General features: G+C 39.1%; 1 protein-coding gene across 7 annotated transcripts in view; it reads right to left on the reverse strand.

Annotated features, from left to right (window-relative positions):
* RUNX1 (RUNX family transcription factor 1) overlaps positions 1 to 24017 on the reverse strand; it is a 213385-nt gene that overhangs the window by 114112 nt on the left and 75256 nt on the right. Inside the window, exon 2 of one of the 7 annotated variants that reach the window (XM_065590168.1) lies at positions 2976 to 3064. The exons of the other annotated variants lie outside the window; for them this stretch is intronic. The gene's annotated coding sequence lies outside the window, so the exon portion shown is untranslated. The remainder of the gene's footprint in view (positions 1 to 2975; positions 3065 to 24017) is intronic. 7 annotated transcript variants of the gene reach the window in all.

Here is a 24017-nt window from a genome sequence, read left to right on the forward strand (position 1 = left end):
GGGAGAGAACAAGTCATGGGATATGGGAGCAAAGGTAGCAACTGCCATATTCCAGTGAAACGAATTTGATTTACATTTATAAGGCTTTATTCTGGCTTTTACATTAAGGGCCTGCATTGGAGAAAGGGGAGGCAGTTCCATCTCAGCACCAGTCTCTAGAGGCATTCTGGCTGACTCAGCCTGTATTCCTCTGGGAGCCTATGCCAGAGAGTGAGTTGAAAGGGGGAATGCATGCTCCCTTCTTTGCTGGTCCTACTCCACGGACAGGTGTGGAAGAGGTAGAACCATGCTACCACTATTCTCCCCAATCCCACATGCTATGGAGCATCTAGTTCTCATTAAAGGGGATCCGGCCAGGTCGTGAGATTGCAGAGGAATTCAGACTATCCAGAGCGTAATTGCCTTTAGGTGCTTTACACTGCAAGATCTTGTTCTGTGAAAAAGCTTTCCCACCACAATCAAAAACAAAATTCCATCCCTCTCAATCCTAATCATTCTCCCCCGCCACAAAAAAACCCAGCAATCTACCAAAATAGGGTCCCCTACAGCCAGGGAAGAGAGAAGAACAGAAGGCTTCTTGAAGTCCACTAGGGACCTCGCCATGCATCCCTAGTTTATCTACAAGTACCTATGACAGGAGGAGCACAAGAACCTAGATTGAGGATGCTCCTTGTGAAGTTCTGTTAGGGGATGAAGGACTGGTTGTGCCCTCCTCACATGGCCTGGATCTCCAAAGACTCACAGAATAGTCTTCATGGTTATTCTCATTGGGAGACTCTCTCATTGCTATGGAAGGGAGTCTGCTATCCACACTTTCTAATTCCTTTAACAGCTGCCTTTGCCTGGCAATCCAGCATTTTCACAATTTCGTACCCTCCACCACTCTTTCTGCCCCTGTAGCCTATTCAATAATGTTGATTAGGCTTCAGGGCAGAAGCAGCATTTTGCACTTTCTTCTAGGGCAGGATTTCAGTTGGGGAGAAAGCTCAATCTTGCTTTCTTTAATAATTCAAATGGCAGTATTGTGTGGATACTCTTAACTGCTACTTAAAAGTAATTAATTGATTTTCTGACATATCAGTTAACAATGTATTGCACTGACATGAAGTTGTGATTTTGCTGTTGATTGGGCTAGATGACTAGATGCATCATACTCAGTTCAGGAGTTTAGCTTAGAAGTCTCTAAAAATATTCAGCTATAAAAGGAAAGGCATTTTACAAGTAGTGTTGTCTAAAACTTGAACCCATATGCAACTTTAACTGCTGTCAAGTTAAAGTATTGCATTGTTATTGCAGTGGACTGATAGTATTTAAATTTAGAACATCCAGTAGGTATGAAAACACACACACTGAATTTAAACAAGAATTATATCTACAGATGTGTTTTCTGTATCACACACACACCCCTGTACTGAGAGAAGTCACTGAAGTTTCTATATTGTTTATAATAAGCCTAGTACTCCATTTGAAACTCCTCAATGCCGAGGACATATATGGATGACTCTGAAGCACCAGCAGACAGAAAGGAAGACAAAGAGATGAATCCTGGGGTCAGGAGATGAGCTATATAAACTTTCATCTCTATTGCAGGTCATCACTTCCAATCAACTCCAAGTGAGCAGTGACTAGAACCTGTGCTTGTCTCTATAAATATGTGCAGCAGTCACAGGGTTAAATAAATTGTATGAACCGAGGCCAACCTTTTCAACCCTGGTGTATAAAATTAGGCACCTATACTAAAAGAGATCTGATTTTCTGCACCTTTCGTGCCTCTTGACTTCGATGGGATTTTTTTCACTAACTGAAAATCAGGCGCCTGTTACTTAGCTACCTAATCATGGATTCAGAAGTTTACCTTAAGATACTCAGGTTTGAAAATTTTGGCCTGAAGACACAGTGGGGAAGATCCTATCAGAAATATTTTCACTTGTTAGGGATGATGTTACATTAGGAACATAAGAACACCCATTCTGGGTCAGACCAAAGATACATCCAGCCCAATACCCTGTCTTCCGACAGTGGCCAATGCCAGATGCCCCAGAGGGAATGAACAGAACAGGTAATCATCAAGTGATCCATCCCCATCGCCCATTCCCAGCTTCTGGCAAACAGAAGCTAAGGACATCATCCCTGCCAATCCTGGCTAATAGCCACTGATGGACCTATCCTCCATGAACTTATTTAGTTCTTTTTACCCATTTGTGGCTCTGCTTTGCTCTATCATGTGTAAATCATACAATCAAACGCCTAACTTTTAAAAATACTTCTCATAATACTTCACACTACTTAGTATAGATTTGCCATTATCTTCAAAGGGAGACCTATTCTCCATCTCTTGCCCCTGCTTACACAACAGCCATGGAGCACAACTTAAAGGAACAACTCAAATTTGCCTCCAAATTTAGACTTTTACAATCTATTACTACTATGTTATTTCTTTTCCATGTTTATTTCAAGAAAACCCTCCATTTTGGGATTTACTTGATGCTGCCACAGAATTTCCAGTTTGCCACAGGTTTTGCACTGCAATGCTACAAAGCCTGGGGCCTTGTGGTAGAATGTAGATTCATTCGGTCACATAGTCACTGGGTCTTGAGCCTATATAAGAAAAGTGCTTGACAGAACTTGAGTTGTTAATACATGGTTCAGGTTAAAATTTTCTCCTACAGTTTTAGTAAGTCATTCTTGTCAAGAAGATGCCAACAGCTTCCTGCATTCCATCATATACCCAGTCACACTGGCCACTGAACCAGTAAGCCTTCAGCCACTAATAAACTAAATTCTCCAAGACCATCATCCCTGTGAAAATCTGCTGATATGTGAACTTTACTGTGCATGCAATGCATAGACCAGAGCTTAACATAGTGAAATATGAAATAGCTTAACATTCAGAATTATTTATTATCAGTCTTTTCCAATGTTTTCTTTTGGCTGCTAAAAAGCTTTGAATTACCAGACATTGTATCCTGACTTACTTAAACTTCAGAAGAATGGTAACAGGAGAACCAAGGCAGATTCAGTAATGCATATTCTGTGAGGTGTTTAGGTTAAGAATAGATGAGTTCTGAAAAAGAAGAGAGGCCATAAATAATTAACGTCCCTCTCTGTAGATGGGAGAAAAGTATCAAGATTTTGCTGAAGTCATTGATTGATTTTCTGACACAACAACTGAAAAGATGTGAAAGCAGCCACTTGGAGTGCAGTGTCAGATATGCAATCCATTGTTAAATGGAATTCTGCATTTTAGTTACTAACAAAGCTTGTGTTCCACTGATGACACTATTATATAATACACATTAAACCTAACAGAAATGAAAGAGTGAGAAAAATATAGGCCAAATTGACAGCTAGATGTTTGAATTAAAAAAACAAACAAACAAAAACACATAAAAGAAAAAACAACAACCCAACAACCCAAAACAGAAAAGGGAAGTGTTGCATTATAAACAAGGTACTGTTACACTGATGGAGAAACTGTATTCACTTCTATTTACAAGCAGTTTATTGCCTTGAATATGTGATTTCATATATCACTGTCATTAATAGGAGATAGAACACTGAACTAATTAATTGGTCACTGATGAGAGCATCCTTTCATTTCTTCCTTTTTCAGTACAAATTCAGATATGAAAGGATCTCTGTTATATGCAAACAGGTGAAAAAAATTCCTGTGGAGTCAAACCTTATCATGTATATCCTACAGCACACTGTGCCTTTTTTATATTATTCATGTCAATCTGAATTAGAGGTCAAATGAACAGAATATAGGCACATCTGAGCTAACAGCAGTATTGAAGAGAAACATGGACCTCTTAAGACTACAATTTATTGTTCATTATGAAGTCTTCCTTAATCCACTTTTCTTCACAGTCCTAGAATTTAGAAACTGTATATTACTAATGTATATAAAGGAAGGCATACCTCTGTGTGCTAAACATACATTCCCCCAAACCCAACATTTCGTATGGTGTAAAGGGAAGGTTTGGTTTTGTTGGTTGCCTTAACCAATCACTGGTGGACTGACAGCAAAATGAAACTTACTAGTACATTTGATCTTTGGTATCTGGTCTGGTGTTTATATAGCTATTTCGAAGCGATCAGATGGTGCATGATGTTAAGCCTACTTTACAAAATTTGTAGGAGGATGTAGGATCAAAAGGAAAAGGAGAAAAAGAAATGGATTGGCTGTGTACACAGATTTATACTGGTTAATAGACTCCAAAATGAACTAGCTGAAGCCATTATATAAAACATCAAAACCCTACTGAACTATATCAAGTTTAACATGTTTGAATTATTCCTGTTGAATCCCTGGCTTCCATGGAAAAGTTAGCATGAGTCTTATGATAGTCTTTCTTTTCTTGATATAATATCGACTATTAGTTATTACTTGTTAACCAATGCCAAGCGGTTAATACTATGCATGACACAAAATTAAGCCAGTCTCTGTCCTGACGATCTTACAATCTAGCAGATTCTTCTATAGTACAGAGAAATTGTTAATTGAAAGTGTTGTGTGGGCTCCTCCCTTCCCACTCACAATCACACAGTATCCTTGTGGTACCTACACAGTTACACACATGAAAAGGTAACATTAGGAAAACATTTAGGGCCTGATCCTTAATTACACGAAGGCCTCTTTGTTCTGCTCTAGGAACATAATGTGGCTTATATCCATATTAAGGCCCTTGTACATTGTCAGAGTGGTGTAAAAGGGCCTTAGATAAATGAAAATCTGACCCTTAATGTACTTTAATATGATTGAGCAGCAGCAAAACCAGAAAAAACAGCACTTCATGAGCAGCCACCTTTCTGCAGACCAAGAACGAGCATTCTATGACCACCAGTGGTCCACAAAACACAGATTTGGGACCTTTGCAATAGGGAAAGAAATGGCCTGCACTGGAAAGCCTAGAGGGAGAAATAATTTATAGTGTTTGGGGTATTTTAAAATGTTCGTTCACTTCTCCTGGGCAACCCGAAGAAGAGAGTCTTTAGATGGGACACGAATGCCGAGAAGGTAGGACACAGTGAAGTGGGAGATGGAAAAAGGTATGAAAATAGAAAGAAGAAAAGACAAACAGGGTGCTGACGGCTGCTTTTGATCGCTGACAAAATGAACAGGCTGGGAAAAAGCATTAGTGGCCGTGTGGACAATAAGGTCAACCAGTGAAATCCTGGACCTATTGGCAAAACTCCCATTGACTTTAATAGGGCCAGGATTTCACCCAAGATATTTAAATGTGACACAGTGGACGATGGGAAGCCAATGAAGGAACTGAAAAAGGTGGAGATTACACAATCTGATAATATATTATTAAAATAACAGTCACATCACATCACAGTATATGAGAAGAAAATACTCAGAAATTCTTCTTTTTGCCATATCCTGTCATTTGTCTATATCCCAAACTCCTCATGACCTCAGTCAGAATTCTGTAATGGCTGCTGAGTATTAGCATTTGTTGTCCTGCTCTTGCTCAGGTGACTGGGGCAAGGAAATGAGTTTATTTGTCTTCCCAGAACTTCCAAGTGCCATGGGGATTCCTGGTTTTTCCTCCTCTCAGAAAGGAGGTTGGTGAAAATACCACATGAACAGAATTTCTGGTGGTATTCCAGCATTCTGGTAGCAGCTGACTAACAACAGGAAATGCACACACACAAAAATTGAAAAAAAAGGTAAATAGTAAACATTAAACTTATTTGAAAGTTTGATTCTTGTTTAATTGGGCCAGTACACCAAATCTACATAAGAGACAGGTGCAAAGTAATTAGCTAGTATCACATTATTTTAACTTTTAGCATCAGCAGCATAAGTAAAGGGAAACAGATAAGAGACTTGCCAGTTAAATCTCGTACTGGCTTTGTAGGATCAGTGTATAATTATTTTACAATACCACAAAGTACTGGGAGGGGGGCAATCATACAAACCCTCAAGCAAATAATTCAGCTGATCTATTTGTGTAAGAAAGGATTTGCTGGACTGGACCCTTGGACAGTTGTTGAATGGCATGCTTATCTAGAACACAAAGACCCAATCATTTTTGAACATTTATGACAATAGATAAAAGCGAGACAGACTCTGATTTAAATGCCTGATAATAAAAGCTTACATTGAGAGATGGTCAATAAAAGCTTAGTAACAATAATAAAAATTTAGTCTCGACTCTACAAGAAAATGCATTAGATGTGAACATGGCATGATATCGTGATACTGAGGAAAAGATGGGTGATCCATATAGAAGTCTGTAATCTATTTCCAGTGCTACTAGGAACACAAAACCACTCTCTGTTTATCAGGTACTAGTGAGATTGTCTGAAAATAAGTGAGTTTGGTGGTTTCTGTTCATTTCTCAATGGTTTGTATTCTACCACATATCTGGCTCATTTCCAATGGAGCCTAACTGCTGGGGGGAAAAATCATTTACCAATTAGCATGGAGATAAAAATATTTCCTTCTCCAATTGGGTGGTCTCTTTTACAGCTGAAATGAAATTAGATCCAGAACATGGCAGGTATGTCTTAGGTTAAAGCTCATAGTACTGAATATAAAATTCAGTTTTGCCTGAGACAAATATTACAGAATTCTAGGAGACACTGAGTTTGGAACTTTGCACACATATGATTTGTGAAATACAAAGTGAGAAATATTATGATACAGAATAAAACTTGGCAGGTTGATTTGTGTTGCCACAGCATTTTTGCAAGTCTTGCTACTTTAATTTGACATGTAGCTATAGACTAAATATACATTACACATATGAGTAAAATATATAGGAAAATCCAACTGCTGTAAAAAAACAACCTTCAAATCATAACTTTAACATCAGTAACCATGGGGCAGATTATTATACCTTTATTGGCGCTGAATAGTAACAGTATTCCATTAATTTCAATTGACCTTCTTTTCAAGTAAGTATGGTAAGAATATTGCAGTCTATCCCAATGACTTTTCACTAATGCAAATATGACTTTTCATGACCTCAAATTCAACCTCGGAATTTTGCCCTCAGTTTTGTGCATGTTGCACAAACATAACCAATCAGAACAAAGAAAAGTTAGACAAGTTATATATGCTATATATAAGTTATAAGCATGTGCTACCAGGCTTTGCTCCAAAAGGATCTTCTGGAAATACTGCTGGTGGGCCCCCTCCCTTCTAGGACAGCAGACATTCATATGGGAAACCATTGGTAGCCTAAGTCGCTCCCACCAGCAGAGATTCTTGTAGAAAAACTACTGGTGGCCTACGTAGCCCTCCATCAGTAGGTCCTATTTACATTTGTTGCCCAGTGCAACATGACCTTTTTAACTGCATGAGGTTATGGTATGAGCTATAGGACCTATCCCTACGTGTTCTAATGCAGAGCAGTATGAACCAACATTTAAAGCTGATTCGTTTTTTAAACACAGATAGAAGCAGGTAATTGATATGCCAGCATGTATTTTGAGGTTATCCTTCATTAGGTAGCAGGCATTCCACTATGGTTACAGCTTTTATATGTGTACAATCAACACTCAATGGAAAACAACAGAAGTATGAGAAAGTATTTGAAGAATGCTTGTAAATGGTGGCTCAGTAGACTTATGATAATTTCTCTGATGTACAAATCCCTGCTCCTGAAAGCATGGAATCTTTTAGCAAAATTTAAGTGATGCAAAAGGTCAGCAGTTTGATCTAGGTGTTTAATGCTAAAGAACCCTGTTGAATACTCACAGAGAATTACTGAAGCATAAGTGGAAAAAGTGTGTGAATTCAAGCATCACAGACAACTTTACTCCTGCTTTGCAAAAGAATTAAAAGAAAAAAACCCTCATAAAAATGTGATCCAATTACAGCATTGGGATTTATGGAATTGCACAGGCATAAAAATTCATGTACAGTACTATATCCTCACAAAACAACTCTGAAGAATTAAAGGGCTCCTTAGAGAGGCTCTGACCTCATTTTCCCTTATCCCTGTGGGCTGCATACTGTGGGCTATCCACACAGACATCAGTGGGAGTTGTGTGTGTGACTCAAAGGTAATATATGGCCAATTGGTTGTTAAGGTCTCCTACTTGGCTAATTGTTACTGCTAACTTGAAGACAGGTGTACAGTGAAAAAAATATTCATGAATATTTTGATGATTTCTAACGAGAATTTTGCTCCAGACATGTTTGTAGCCCCCTTTTGAATTAGCTTTTCATGGACACTTGTGTAAAATCTATAGAAGCCTAGAAGAAATATTTCCAAACACCAGCAGTAACCATTATTTTCAAGGCTAGCTCTTGAAGAGAGCATGCAGTACTATTGTCAGTGTCTGCAGTCATTAATACTTTTGCTTTCTAATGAAAACAATGGCATGTAGTGTTCTGAAAGCCCAGCACAGTGGAAGCTAATGGTTATTACAATACTCTATGTAAATACAACACAAATTTGCCAGGTTTCTTGCAAACTATTACTATACAAAGTGGTGCGTTGGTAGGCAATAGCAGATAATACATTTTGCAGTACAAGCAATGCAAATCTAAAAATTTTAATGTATGGCTCTATTGTGTAGGTCTTTGTGAAGCAGATGTAGGGAAATTCAGTTTCTTAGATCAACATCCCAAAATCCATCCGTTCCAAACCAGGTAGCTTGATGCTATCTAGTTCTAACAATAAACTTCTATATAAAGTACAGTGTAACATAATTTAGTAAGTGGGCCTGGCTTACCCTTATGAGCCAGAGTTTATCTGGTCCTTGCACATGTGTGTAAGTGCAGGAGATGGTGCAAGGTGTCTCTCCTTCCACCTGTGCCCGAATGGCTGACAAGAATCGCATTGGGAAGCATAGTGTCTATTCCCTCCTAGCATTACCTAGGCAGTGAGTAGATGTACAAAAATGGGGAAGGCAGAAGCGCAGTGACTTGCCTCTCTGTCCCTACACACGCCTGCAAAGTTGGGACCACACTCCAAAGCTCGGGTAGCTACTGTTCTGGTGTGAGTGCCCTAAGAAGAATTCTGGCTGAGTCGTATCATCTTCAGCCTCATTGCAACCCCTCTATACCTTCACTATTTAAATAAATGGTTACATATATACATATAGAGGCAGGTTAAGGTGGAAACTGAAAGTACACCTAGCTAGCTTTGGAACATTTTCAAAGTAATGCGTGCTCCTTGGGTTTAGCTATGTGACCAGTGTGAGCATGAGGTGCAGAGTAGAATCCAGAAAACATGCATGGCGTGGTTGTAGTATTCTGTGGATATAAATAGCAAGAATTGTCCATAGTTTGAGATAGTAACTCAGTTTTCAGAATTCATATTCCCCATTTACTTTATGCTGGAAGCCAATATAAAAAGCGCTTGAAGTTTCATAATGAGAGCATTGAGTTTCTGTTTCTTGACCAGTGTGCTGTGTGGTCCAACAGAGAAGGCAGCAGTCCCATTAAAGTTAGCTTAAGAAGAAACACGAGTGATTTGTTGACAGAGCTTAACAATAGGGATCCACATTTCCTTAACCAAGAATAGTTACAGTCTGTTTTGTCACTTTAGAAGTATGATTTGTGGGGCATAATTTTGTGAATCCACAGAGGGAAAATATGAAACGCATAGGGAAGAAACTTAAGCTGGGCAGCTGAATGTTTGGAATGAGCTGCTGAACTGTGCTTAGAATACTCTTTACATTCTAATGTCTCAGCGACTTCTTGTAAGCAGTCTTTATCTTTCAACCTGCTCAATGCCAAGGGGCAGATGAGAAGGTCAGGCAGCATCTTTGGTTAAATGTTATAATTTTTTCACAGGACTTTATGTAATTTCTGAATCAAAACCAAAGCATAGTAACAGATGTGAGTATATAAAAATATGCAGATATTGGATGAAATCCTGGCCTTGTGGAAATCAATGGCAAAACTCCCACTGACTTCAGCGGAGCTAAGATTTCACCCACAAATTGCAAAAATATTACGTATTTAGAAACACAAAAATTGCTGCACCAGCTCAAGAATCTCCCACAACCTAGACAAGTGCCCTCATCCCTGGGCTATGGAGATGCTCTCTCACTCTCTCATTTTTTTCCATGAAAAATTCTGAAAAATCTTATTTTCATTTTGTTACCAAACTGAAATAAATTTTAAAACCTTTATAACATTTCTTGTTTTCTGGCCAGCCGTATTCAACATCCAGCCTCCAACAGTGGCCAGTCCCACCTGCTGCAGAGGAAGGTGCATAAAGCACAACGTTGGCAGTTGTGGAATGGACAAGGCCAAATACTGGTTTACGGTATGTCCAGAATCATAGATTCTGAGGCCAGAAGGGACCACTGTGATCATCCAGCCTGACCTCCTGTATAACAGGGGCCATAGAACTTCCCCAAAATAATTCCTAGAGCAGAGCTTTAGAGAAACATCCAATATTAATTTAAAAATTGTCAGTGATGGACAATCCACCACAGCCCTTGGTAAACTGTTCCAATGGTTAATTACCCTCACTGTGAAAAAGTATGCCTTATTGCCAGCCTGAATTTTTCTAGCTTCAAACTTCCACCCATTGGTTCATGTTATACCTTTCTCGGCTAGACTGAAAAGCCCATTATAAAATATTTGTTCCCCATTTAGGTACTTCTAAATTGCAATCAAGTCACCCCAGAACCTCCTCTTTGTTAAGCTAAACAGATTGAGCTCATTAAGTCTATCACTGTCAGGCCCGTTTTCTAATCCTTTAATCATTCTCATGGCTCTTCTCTGAACCCTCTCCCATTTATAAACATCCTGGAATCAGGATTCCAGCAGCCGTTGCACCAGTGCCAAATACAGGTCAAATAAATACTTTACTCCTGCTTGAGACTTCCCTGTTTATGTATCTCAGAATTGCATTAGCTCTTTTGGCCACAGTGTCAGCTGATTATCCACCACAACCTCCAAATCACCTGGGTTTATATACTCTCCAAAGTTGTTTGTTTGTTCTGATAATTCTATGTAATGTAAGCATGGAAAGACCCCTCCTATTGATTTCAGTAGAAGCTGGACTGGACTCTGACAGCATTGTGGAAGCCCCTGCAGTGGGTGAGTGGGGGCATGTAAGTACAACTACCTGATCTACATTTATCACAGTTTCTGTTCATATTAATTGGCGATAAACTGGTGAACACAGATGTAACATAAGAGACATTGTGCTTACTTATTTTATACATTTGTAATATCTACCCAGAAAGCTTTAAAAAAAAATACTGTCCTTTTCATAAAATGTTTCAGATTAGTGAAGATCTTGCCTATATTTAGCTTTTATGGAAGAAAGGATAAAACATAATCAACTGTTTAAAGGATAAAACACAAACCACATGAAGCACTGAAACTTGTTGGCGAGAAATCTAACAGTAGTGCTTGGTAGCAACCCCATCTCCTGTGGAGCAGATGTTCAGGATTTTACATGGAAATAGAAACTGCACTAACATAAAATGCTTTAGTGACTGAAAAACTGATACATGTTAAATGTTGTCCTTCAGCTTAGGTGCAACACTATCTTTCTGATTGTCTAAAGATGCCCTAAGGAACACTGGGGTGGAAATATAAAAAAAAAAAAAAGCAGCACCAGCAGCAACTAAAATATTGACAGATTAAAAAAAAAAATCTAGCAATGTTTCTCCGCCTTCAGGCACCTTTTAGTACAGTCTGAATGGCTAACTACTGCCAGCAATGGGGAAAAAGTTGGATTGTAAGCACATGATTGTAAAGCCCTGGAAATATTAGGCTCTGGTTTCAGTAGAGCCATATATAACATGCTATAATTTCAATTTAAATATTTTTGTCAAAAAAGCCTGGATTTACAAATGAATGTTTGTGCTGTTGACAAGTAGGAGACATTACAAAACCTAAGTTTTGTTTCAAAAGGTGGCTGTTTCATTTCTGATCTTGGGGGTGGGACTATGGCCTGATTTTTCAGGGATAACGTCAATAAGGGTCTCAGGGGTTCAGCACCTCTGAAAATCAGACCATTAGACTTTAGGGTAACAGAACAGAGATGGGAGCTATATTGTACCCTCAAATCCATATGTGCAATGTGAATTGGAGTGACATTCTGAGATCAACATTTCAACATGTCCTTACAGCTTGATTTAATGCGTTGGGATGGATTCGATATGGGTATGCTTATTAAAAATAATCATTTTGTTCCATCAGTTTGTAAAATAGAATACTGGTTTAGAGCTTGGATAAGCACTATTGACAGTGTGGAAAAGCATTTTTTTTGTGCCCAGCGAAATTCCATTGGTTAAACCTACCAAAACAAGGACAGCTGAAATGCCACAGCAGACTACATGAATTTTCTATGTGGGTGTTCACGTTTTATATCAGCATGTGATACCGTGCAGTTTCATACAAAGAAAGACATCAGTCCCTGCCACACACACCCAGAAGCCAAACAGATGTTGCACAGAGCCCACATCTCACCAAAATTTTCCAGTAGTTAAAATAGAAAACATCAGGCCAAATTTAGCCTCCTCAGGCTGATACCGCTTTCACTTTGATTCAGTTTTCCTGACATATGGTTTCTCCCCTCCCCCCCTTCACATTTTAAACTTAAATAGAGACAATAAATTTAATATAAATATTTGTGATCGACACCAACAAAAAGGGTATAGAAAATCAAGGAAGATGCTTTAGAGAGCAGATCAAAAGTAGGGAATAGCTTAAACTCTCATTAAAATCATCAGGAGTTTCTCAGTGGTGTGAGCTGAAGAAGGAGAAGGAGCCTTGATTTAGAATTCGCATCATACTATGTAGCAATCTGCCATTGGATCAGGAAGGTGTGGTAATGACAAATGGATCCGTGGAATCAAACCCCAACATATAGTGTTTGGCCCTATTCTGGGTGGATTTTACCAATTCCTGGCAGATACATGAAGAGCCTGTCTATAGCTTGTCATGCCAATACAGTCTGATTGACTTTCCCGTCTTTAGTCTATGACACAAGTTTTAATGTCATTTGAGTAAGCTGGTGGTTATTTTTTTTAAGCTTGCATAGACATTTACAAAACATAATTTAACTGAAAATCTAGAGCACTGGAGTATTTCCCTGACAGACCAGAACACTTGTATGCGTTTTTGTAACACACATTGATATACTGTTTGTTTACCCAAGTTATTGGAATGGCAAAGAAAATCATAGAAAGTCAATCAAAGTGCTAACTTCCCTCAAATTTCATGAGATGTCAATGAAGGCTGAGAGCACTCAGAACCACTCAGGAGGTGTTCAGTACTTTACAGGATTAGGCCCTTAGAAATCCAGCAAAAATAAATGTACATTTTTAAACCATGCAGTATTCCAGTCCATCTGGTGAATGTGAACATAAACAAACTCTATCTATGTTACCAACTAGTTGATTCTCTTAGTGCTGTTTTCTGACATCAGATTTGGAAATGTTTTTGAAAAGCCTACACTTGCAAGATTTTTAGCCCTATTTTGACGCTAACGAGGTTTAGAAAGTTCAAATAATCTCCAGATAAACACTGTAGCTCTGCTTCTCCAAACAGAACTGAAGCTTTTGAGATTCTCCCAACACAAAGTGTTCACTGTGCATGATACTGAAAATGTGGCCAAATCCAGCCCTTTGAGTACATGGGCACAGTTTCAGGTACGACATATGCGTGCGCACACCAAGGCTGAATTTGGTCCATGTTATGCCAAATATCGAAAGCAATTAGATTCTACTATGAAATAATCTCATTTGAATTTTTAGTTTTGAAAATAATGCCCATTTAGTTATATGAATGCAGATAAAAGCCAGAAGCCAAAAATCTATTTTACATTCTCTTATTTCAAGTTGGATTAAACAGATTTTTGCTGAATGTAGGGGAAAAAATGAAATCCTTCTGTGTCTGAGACACTGCATTACAAATTTCAGCCTGGAGCAAAGTGTGTCCATCCTTATCCCCAACTAAATAAATATGATAGTTAGTAATACTGAATTGTTTATAATCTGACAATGAATTTAAATCATAACAGAACTGGCAAAAAAAAAATGGAGATGATAAGTCTTTCCTCCCCTATCCAAGTTCCAATATTTGTATGCATGATTGCTACTGTTTTGTCCTTCTGTGAAGGTACAAAAATTCCATTAAAAATTTAAGCTATATTTTCTGCACCTCATTTTTAATGTTTTTATATTTGAAGACTTCCCCCCCCATTTTATCATCATTATAGCAATTTACATTTATATAGCACCTTAAGTCCCAAAGGGGTGTATTGAGCCTTCTAGAATAAACAGAATAAAGAATCATTTCACCCTCCCCACAAAGAAATGCAACTGCACTTGAGGAGGAATTCAGGAACTGTTTAATCAGGATAGTTTCACACAGGAATAAATTATCCAACAACTGAGATGGAGAATTAAGGTAGGTATATACAATGCAGTTACCCTCACTGGAGCCAGGGCTAACTTAGCTTAGTGCCAGGGGATCTTCAATGATTAGGCAAATGCTCACGACCTTGGTTCTGATTCTTATCACTCTAGTAACACAGCACTCCTTTAAGCCTCATTCACAAAAATCACCAGCAAAACTAGGGGCAGCATTTTCCTACTGGAGGTCTGTTACCCAAGTACTGAGCTTACCTTACTGTGCTTAGTTTATGAAAGTTGATGAAATCTCCATCCAGGGTAGCAAGGATGAAAATATCATGATGATAATTTATCTGCAGTTTTATGGCCCAATGCTTATATAAGTAACATAATATCAATCATTTGCATTCATAAGTCTTTCTTCAATCTTCATGTTTTCCCTTCCGTTTGTTTTTAATTTAATGTAATGTGACCAGCTGGACACAACCCATAAAAGAAGCATGATACTGGAACATTCCATTCTAAGATTTTTTTTTTTCTGTAAAATTTTTTTCTTAGGTTTCATTGGGATCCAGACAATGCTTAATATCTCAGTGCTCTGAGACTAGCGTGAGATGGGACTTATTGTCTGAATATGGTGTCTGAGAATGTTGATAAATTGAGAGTGCTGAATGGCTGCTGGAGCTTTAATGATTTGAAATATAATTAATAATAGTAGATTCTACTTTAGCTTAGGTTCCAAATCCTTCAGATGAAAGGAAAGAAGAACATGTGGTCTACCATGTGCTAAGTATTCATCTGTCCTTGAATGTCCCTCTTAAATGTGTTCTGAATTAAAGATATCTAAACTCCATGAATACTGTATTTTATTTTATGTATCCCTTAGTAACTAAAAATAATCGGAAGTGATAAATAATAATGGCAACACAGTGGAAGCTGCTTTTAGTGAACTCAGATATGTTGAAACTCTGCCTGTAGTAAGGAGGAGTGAAAGTGCCAAATTGTTCATTGCATTTCCATGGAATTTCTTTCCATCTAAGGGCAATCCCTCATGCTAGGAGAGTTAAGAGATTTAGTTTAGGCCCCTTAGGGCAGAATGTTTGCCTTCTCCGCACCGTAATGAATAGGGTGTTTGGCCCCCCAAAACCAATGGATTCTTCTACGTATCTCAAAATCGAGGAAGAAGGCCATCTTGGTTAAAAAAAAACTGATCTGGTGTAGAGAGGAAGCTCTAAATGAATTAAAGCTGGCTAACAAAATATAATTGTAAACAGGGAATCATCACTGAATGGATATATTTCTAATGGGGTCCCACAGGGATCAGTTCTTAGTCCTATGCTATTTAACACATTTATTAATAACCTGGAAGAAACATAAAATCGTCACTGATAAAGTTTTCATGCCACAAAAATTGGGGGAGTAGTAAATAATGAAGAGGGCAGGTCTGATAAGGAACAAAGAATGTGGGCCATACTTACACAGTGGGGAACTCTATCCTGGGAAACAGTGACTCTGAAAAAGATTTGGGTGTCATGAGGGATAATCAGCAGAACATGAGCTACCAGTGTGACACTGCACAAAAGGGCTAATGCAATCCATGGATGCATAAACAAGGGAATCTCAAGTTGGAGAAGAAAGGTTTGTTTGCCTCTGTATTTGGCACTGGTGCAACCACTGCTGGAATGCCATGTTCAGTTCTGGTGTTCACCATTCCAGAAGGATGTTGATAAATTGGAAAGGGTTCAGAGAAGAGCTTTGAGAATGATAAAAAGATTAGAAAACATGCATTACAGAGACAGACTCAAGGAGTTTAATCTATTTAGCTTAACACAGAGAAGGTTAAGTGGTAACTTGATTATAGCCTAGAAGTATCTAAATGGGGAACAAATGTTTAATAATGGGCTCTTCAATCTAGCAGAGAAAGGTATGACGTGATCTAATAGTTGGAAATTGAAGCTAGAACAATTCAGACTGGAAATAAGGCCTACATTTTTAACTGTGAGGGTAATTAACCATTGGAACAACTTACCAAGAGTCATGGTGGACTGTCCAACACTGACCATTTTTAAATCAAGATGATGTTTTTCTAAAAGATCTGCTCTAGGAATTATTCTGGGGAAGTTCTATGGCCTGTGTTATACAGTAGGGTCAGACTAGATGATCACAATGCTCCCTTTTGCCCTTGGAATCTATGAAAACAAGAGTTGAGTTGGGTTGGGTTTCCAGGGAACTTCAAGGCGGAAAAGACCATCCACAGAGAGGCTGCGTGCCTTTTGTACAACCTCTGATTGCCCTGGTAGCAAATCTCTATAATATCTTGAATTGTGATCTGCTTAGACTTCATAGTTACACTGGTTTAATATTTGCCAGCATATGGACAGAAGATATTTTAGGAAGAGATAAAGGTGACACGTTGCTTTGCACATTTTCTTCTAAAGTAGAGTGAACCAATGAGTTGAGTTACAGGAGATGCCATTATGATGGATTGTAAACAAAGTCATAAATTGAGGTGGGCTTGAACAAAGAACCGCACATCAGACCTCCTTTGAACTTTGGAAAAAATGTAGATCCATCACCTAACTTTGCAGTTGGGGCCCATCTCTAGCTATAACCATTTGTGGTCTTTAAAGACATTATGTGAGAGATGCCAGTTCTGATATCCTGGCTAAGTTTTTATTCTCACATACCCAAATTTCTTATTTACTGTAGATTCATTTGGACAAGTTGTTCTTCTCTTCCTAACCTACAACATCTCTGGCACTAACAAATTACCCAGAGGTGGCTGCATTTTATCATTCTATAAAACATCTTGGGATCTGGTTCCTATGGATGAAAGACAGTACAGAAATGTAAGACATTATTATTTTTCGAATACAGGTGTCTCAGATCTGACACATCTCCACTTGTATGCCTCTTGCAAATAATTTATATCAATGTACAATCTATTTGATGGCTTTACAGCCTAAAGATGATGTTGTATCTTTGCTACTTCAGTATATACATTTTAAAAAATGTCTTCAAGACACCCAGAAGTCAAAATAAATGTCCTTTCCTTGACTGAGCAACTGACCTTTTTATCTCCCAGACTTTCTTTAAAAATCATTACTTCTGCATGTGTGATGTTATGTTGATTACAGTAAAACTGGAGAATTCTCTTAAATGTCAGACTGTCTACTCCACAGCAAATTCCACTCCACTTCAGTGCTTTATTCATTCAAACTCTTTTTGAAGGTCACTTTACTAAAACCAACTAACAGTAAGATTAATGCAGGGGTTCTCATTCCTTAATGGTCTAGAAAGCTAATGATAATTTTATTGTTTGATGTTCTGCTCTAGACAATGATTTTTGATGGTGGTGGAGAGGGTTTCGTGAAGATCAGGGATGGATTATTTAATGGAAAACACATGTAGTAACTTAAGCCTGGTAAGCTAAGATTGTCTCTGTATCCTACAAAACGACGCTAAATCCTTTGATTTATGTGTGGTGTTCTGAACCACACAATATAATTATCTTATCCATTGTAGAGAATTAAAAAAAAGCACTTGAGTTTACACACAGAATGCAACCCAGTGTTTAATTTGCACACATGATAAAAACTACATTCATTGAATTTTTGCTAAGATTTGCAAACTTTCCCTCAAACTGCAGCGTGACAAAATCGTTAACTAATCACCACAATAACCACACTCCATTCACTTATCCACAATGTTTTTTTACTATAAATACAGAAGTTTCAGTTTCTATTCAACATTTCTTGTGCTTTCAGTGTTTTTCTTTCTGGTTGTGGTGCAAAGGAACTCTTCAGTAATGAAGATTTTTGTTTTAAGTACAAAACTTGATCTTCTACAATTCTGTTTAGGACTATATATTTTCATAATTAATGAACTGTCCTAAAAACTGTGACTGAAAGGTTAGTAAACAGGATTGTTTTTATATTAGACAATATTATGGGATTATATGACAGACAAGAACTGTCTAAACTGGAGCAGCAGAAGTGCAAATAGGTATAAATACAAATTTTGCAGGCACAGTTTAGAAGGTTCATATTAAATGTTGTTGGCCTATATGCCACACTTAGCACACATGGTTTTCTTGATAAAATTGGGAGTGGAACTGAATGGCTGGCTCAAGTCCACAGTTTGTTTTAAGACATAGGATTTCTCTTGGCCTCTAAAATGTAGGGATCCATGTTTTTTTTTGTTTTGTTTTTTTAATTACACTTCTTTCCAGACTGGATGTAAGTTTAGTGATTAAAATTCCTGTTTCTTGGTCTATCCAAATACATGCCAATATTAAGATGAATGAGTTTATAACTCATGTAGAAACATCAATAATAAATAGTAAATTGTGTAATCAGAAAATGTTTTATGGAGAACCATGAATAGTAGTTGGGTGAAATAACTCATTTCAGATAGAAATATTTAAACTAAGACACTGGTAATGAACCCATCACCACAGTAGTCTGCAGGCACTGAGGTTATATCTACACAGGGCTAAAAAAATTGCAGCTGACCCAAGCCAGCCAATTTTTTTTTTTAAATCCCTGTGTAGGCACCCCCTGAACGTAGCAACAAAAGGCCCAGTCCTACACTAGTGAAGTAAATCAGAGTTTCTACATTAACTTCATTGGCAATAGGATCACCCCATAATACTGCAGTTAAAAGGAGCCTACAGTTCTTAGCTTTATGAGCACTATCTCTCAGTATCAGTCTGGTCCAAGCCTCATTGACTTCAATCAAAAGACTCCTCTGGACTTCAAATGGCTTTGGGTCAGGCCTTACATAGGATAATGAAACAGAGAAATGTGTTTTGAGCTACTCTTTTATCCTATCTATCTTTGCAGATACAGCATCAAAAGTGAAAAAAACAAAATCAAACCCTGCACTATACACTGTGCATATTGGTGTATATATTGCACTGTGCATTAATCCTTAAGCCTGAAGATTTTTATTGCCTTATTTGGCAACATCAGCTTTCCTAAATTTCTGTGCATTTGGCAAAAATGGATAATTAATCAACTCTTATTTTAAGAAACTCACAAGTTTACTGTTCTGAGCTCAGAACTCCAGAGAAGCGGTTACTGCTAGAAGCCCCAATTCAGCAAAGCACATATGCATGTTAATGAAACTTTAGCAAAATTTTAACTTTGAGATAAATGGGACTTTTGCATATGCTTAAAGTTAGACATGTGCTCACATGCTTTCAATAGGAATGGTCTGCTGAACTGGGGCAAAACTGAGAAGGTAGATTTGCAAAGGTAAACAAGGAAAACTGCTTCCCAAAAAGTTCCCATCACATTTCAGGACTACATGCTGGAGAGTTTGTTGCATTTGTCCAGTACGGTGTGTTTTGGAATAAATTGTCTGTGACCTGCCCTTTCAGGACGTCACTATTAGAGGGTCTGCATCACAAAATAACTATATTTTCCTGTGTAAAGAAAGATGGTGGTTACTCTGAAAAGTTAAATAAATCAATTAATAGAACCTCTCATAATTGTGCAGCGTATAAACTTGCCCAATGCTCAGACCTTTCCCAGAAGTGTTTCGCTCTTTGATGTCTTTTTTAAAGTTCTGGTTTAGAATGTGGTAAATTTCTTATGTTTGAAAAGCAATTGTCACACGGCAGTGCATGTGAGAGGAAACAGTACAGACCACCCGAGTCCAATCCTTTATGTGGACATTTAATCTCCTTCACCAACATCAAAGCCCTTGCTCTGACATCCAATTGGATTTCTGCATGTGAGGTTTCCAGTTTGTTTTCTCTCCTCTCTCCCCCTTCCTCCTGTCATTTGCCCTACTTATTATTATATTATTATTAAAAGGGATATTTTTCTTCCTCCTGAAAAGGCTATTACTCTTCTATTTGTATATTTATAATGGCTTCAGACACTTGATTTTTCTCTTCTGTGGCTCAGCTCAGTTAAACATCAGAAAGAACCAGTGAAACAAAAACACTTCAGGAACTATAGAAGCTAAGGATTTAAACCCATCTCCTCCCCTTTGTGAGTAACAAGGCATAAGAATAAGAGGACCTGCTGGAAAAGGTACATGGCTCCCCAGCTGCTTCCAGTCTGCTGCACCATCCCTTCTGAGAGGAGGGGCTGGGTGGCAGTGTGAATCTGAGAGGGTGCATAGGCCTCTAATTTCATTAAAGCAGAGGATCAGTGGGATTAGTGGGGGGAGAGGAAGTAGCCTGCAGATTTCAGACCATCTATATGTGTGTTAGGATCTCTGCTTCTGTGCCTTTCTAGCCACATCTCCAGCCTGGCAGCACATACCTTGCTGCCACTGACCAGCTCCCAGCCTGCTATGTATGTTGCCCCTCGTCTTCAGCAGAGGGAATTATTACCTCACGGCAAATGATGCTGCTCTGAGAGGAGAATATACCATAGTCACCATTCCCCAACTCCTCCTCTGCCACGAATCACTCTGATTGGACATTAAGACTACAAAGAGGACAGTGGCTTTGATGTGTTGGGAGATGTGGCTAATCCATAGCTGCCTTCCTCACCTGGTCCCTGATCCCATTTGTGCAACGTTTCCATGATCTGGGTTCCCCCACATCCCCTAGTGAAAACTGATGCTGCACTGCAGAAACAGTGAATATTTTTGGCTTACTGTTACCTGACCAGGAAAAGGAGATGGACTAGAACGAGAAAGGGGCTGTGATGAGAGAACTCCAAAAAGTGCTTCACGGCACCTCTTTTGGGTTAGCGAAGTGCTATAATCCCTGATTGGAAGTAAGTCTTCCTGTACAGCTCCTGCTGATGGGCAGCTGATGCACACAGAAGATGTAATGTAATTGAACGACACGGGTGGAAATATTTCAAATTTTGAAAATGTTCAAGAAAAAAGGGACAATTTTTTGAGAACATTTTTATGGAAGCTGATAAAAAATTCAATATTTTTGACAAAAAAGGGACATGGATTTTCAAAACAACTTGCAAAATATGTTTCCATTTTTCAGCTAGCTCTACATTTGAATTTTGTTCATGCATATTTGCTGTGTTATAGGTCCCAGCACGACTGTAACATATAATAACAAGGCAAATGAATACATTAGAAATTAAACATCTTTCCATATAACTTACTTACTGGCAGTTTGTGTTAGCAATGAAAATACTAAGAGATAGCAAAATAGAATTCAGTCTCTTAGGTCACAGCAGATGTATTTCACTTTAAATATGAGCCTTTGCGGCATTTTTGTTTGTTTTGTAATTTTATATGTGAAATTCACGGTATTGGCAGCATTTGGAAAAAGAAAAATATATTTATCAAGAGCTAGAAATTAAAACCTACTAAACTGAAATGAGAAAACTACAAAATCCACTGCACAAATCCAAACTCCCTACTGGCTTAACTAAGACACTCAGGGCATGTCTACCTGCCTCACGGTTCAGATTATGGGGTGTGATTAGCAATGCACACCAAAGTATTATTCTGTAACTCCCCAGTGTGGAGGCTGCGGGTGCAGACTTAAAGGTTCCTATTTGCACTAATGTAGTCCTCTTCAAACAGGATTATATAAATGTGAACTAGGAACCTTTTCATTCAAACCTGCAGCCAGGGGCGGCTCTATGTTTTTTGCCGCCCCAAGCACAGCAGTCAGGCATCCTTCGGCGGCATGCCTGCGGGCGGTCCGCTGGTCACGCGGATTTCTGGGGTGATCTGCCGGTCCCGCACCTTTGGCGTACCTGCTGCCGAATTGCTGCCAAAGCCGCGGGACTGGCGGACCTCCCGCAGAAATGCTACCGAAGGCTGCCTGGCTGCCGCCCTCATGGGGACCAGCACACCGCCCCCCGCGGCTTGCCGCCCTAAGCGCGCACTTGCTGCGCTGGTGCCTGGAGCCGCCCCTGCCCGCAGCAACCACCCAGCAGAGTTACAGTGCAGCATTTTGGTGTGCACTGATGTTCACATCCCCATAGTCCAAACTGAGGGGCATTGTAGACATGCCCTCATATACCACAGTGATGAATGCAGTATAAGGGCCCTATAAACTCCTATGAATGGGAGCAAACTCAGTGGAATTACTCATGGGAGTAAAGTGCTGACAGGCTCAGCCTGCAATAGACAGATAAAAAGATAGACAGAAACTCTACACGGACACTTACTGCACTACCAATCCAGTATTGGAGTCTGGGGCATCACATGGAAGGGCAGTTCACAGCTCTTGGTAGGCAACTCAAGCGAGTCCAGTGCCCTCTCATAGCCAGAGCCACAATTGCAAACATCAACTTTCTAGAGGAAAGAACGTTGCATTAACTCCTCTCCTTACTACTACTAATGCACAGTTTGTCTCAACTATGAGTCATAGAATCATAGAACTGGAAGGGACCTCGAGAGGTCATCTAGTCCAGTGCCCTGCACTCAAAGCAGGACTAAGTATTATCTAGACCATCCCTGACAAAGTGTTTGTCCAACCTGCTCTTAAAAATCCCCAAGTCACAAAGCTTTATAATATTACATGTGGAAGGATTGGGCCTTTGAAAAATAAACTGCAAACACAGGATGCATTTCTCCTCTCTGTCTGCATCGTAGATCCAAAAGGAGAGAGAACTCTGCTCCTGATAAACTAAGCAGGAGAATGAACAAACCAAAACATCTGGGACAGCCCCCTGTGAATTATATTTTCCCTTGATATGACAATGCACATGTTCAAATTCATTTTAATGCGAGGCTAGAAAGCTGCAGTGTGGGGTAGATTAAGGACGGTGCATTCTTAGGCCAACTAGGAATTAATTTGTTCAGGTTTGGATTGGTGCTTTTGCACATTGGACTTTGCTCACATTATTTCACATTTAACTATAGCACAAACACACCGATGCTAATTGGTGCCCTTTTTTCACCCTTAACCAAGAAGCTCAGGACTGAAAGGGCAGAGCCTGAACTACAGGCTCTCACTCTTAGATGTGCTACCTCCAGAACAAAGTTGAGACACGTTGTTAGTGTGTGCGGGGCGAGGAGGCTTTGCGCTGTCACAGCCTGTGCGGTACCTGTTCTGTGAACAAAGGATGGTCATTGTCAGGGCTCACAATCTGATACATTACACTCAACTGGATTTAAAAAAAAAAATGTAGAAAATAGTGGATAGGTCACAAATGTATAACATTGACCTGTAGCCCTGATTCTTCTTTCTCCTGCATGAGTTTTACACCAGTGTAACTCCACTGAGTTAAATGGAGTTGCTCTGGAGCTACACTGGGCTGAGTTAGAAGAGAATCAGGCGCCACGTGTGCACTCTCTAATAATACAGATGAGTAAGAGGCAGGAGGCTAAGCCACAGAACAGGGAATCCAGTTATGGTTCCATTTGTAAATTCTCTGCTGCTATGTATTAGATTCTTGCCTACAGCCGCATCCTTTAACAGCATTATACCACATACTAGCAAAAGCATTAGTAATCATTTGTGAACTGATGACTTCACATTTCTCTAAAATGCATTAAATATCCTTAACCCTGAAAATCTCCCAGTTCACATTAAAAGTTAAAACACATTGTGGACTTTGGTTTCACTGAGAAACGCCACCCATCCACATCAACATGAGGGGAAATTCATGGGGCCGGCAGTGAAAGAGGTACACTCCCATTAGCAAGAGAGGGAGGCACTTGCCAAGAGACAATAGGTAGCTCCTCTCATGGGAGTCTCTGACCATTGGCCAGCTGGGGTAGAGGAGTGCTGATTGGCCAGCATTGGCCCACCTCCCAGAATTTATCCCAGT

The sequence above is a fragment of the Chrysemys picta genome, chromosome 1 (assembly GCF_011386835.1).
Source record: "Chrysemys picta bellii isolate R12L10 chromosome 1, ASM1138683v2, whole genome shotgun sequence".
NCBI classification, from domain to species: domain Eukaryota; kingdom Metazoa; phylum Chordata; order Testudines; family Emydidae; genus Chrysemys; species Chrysemys picta.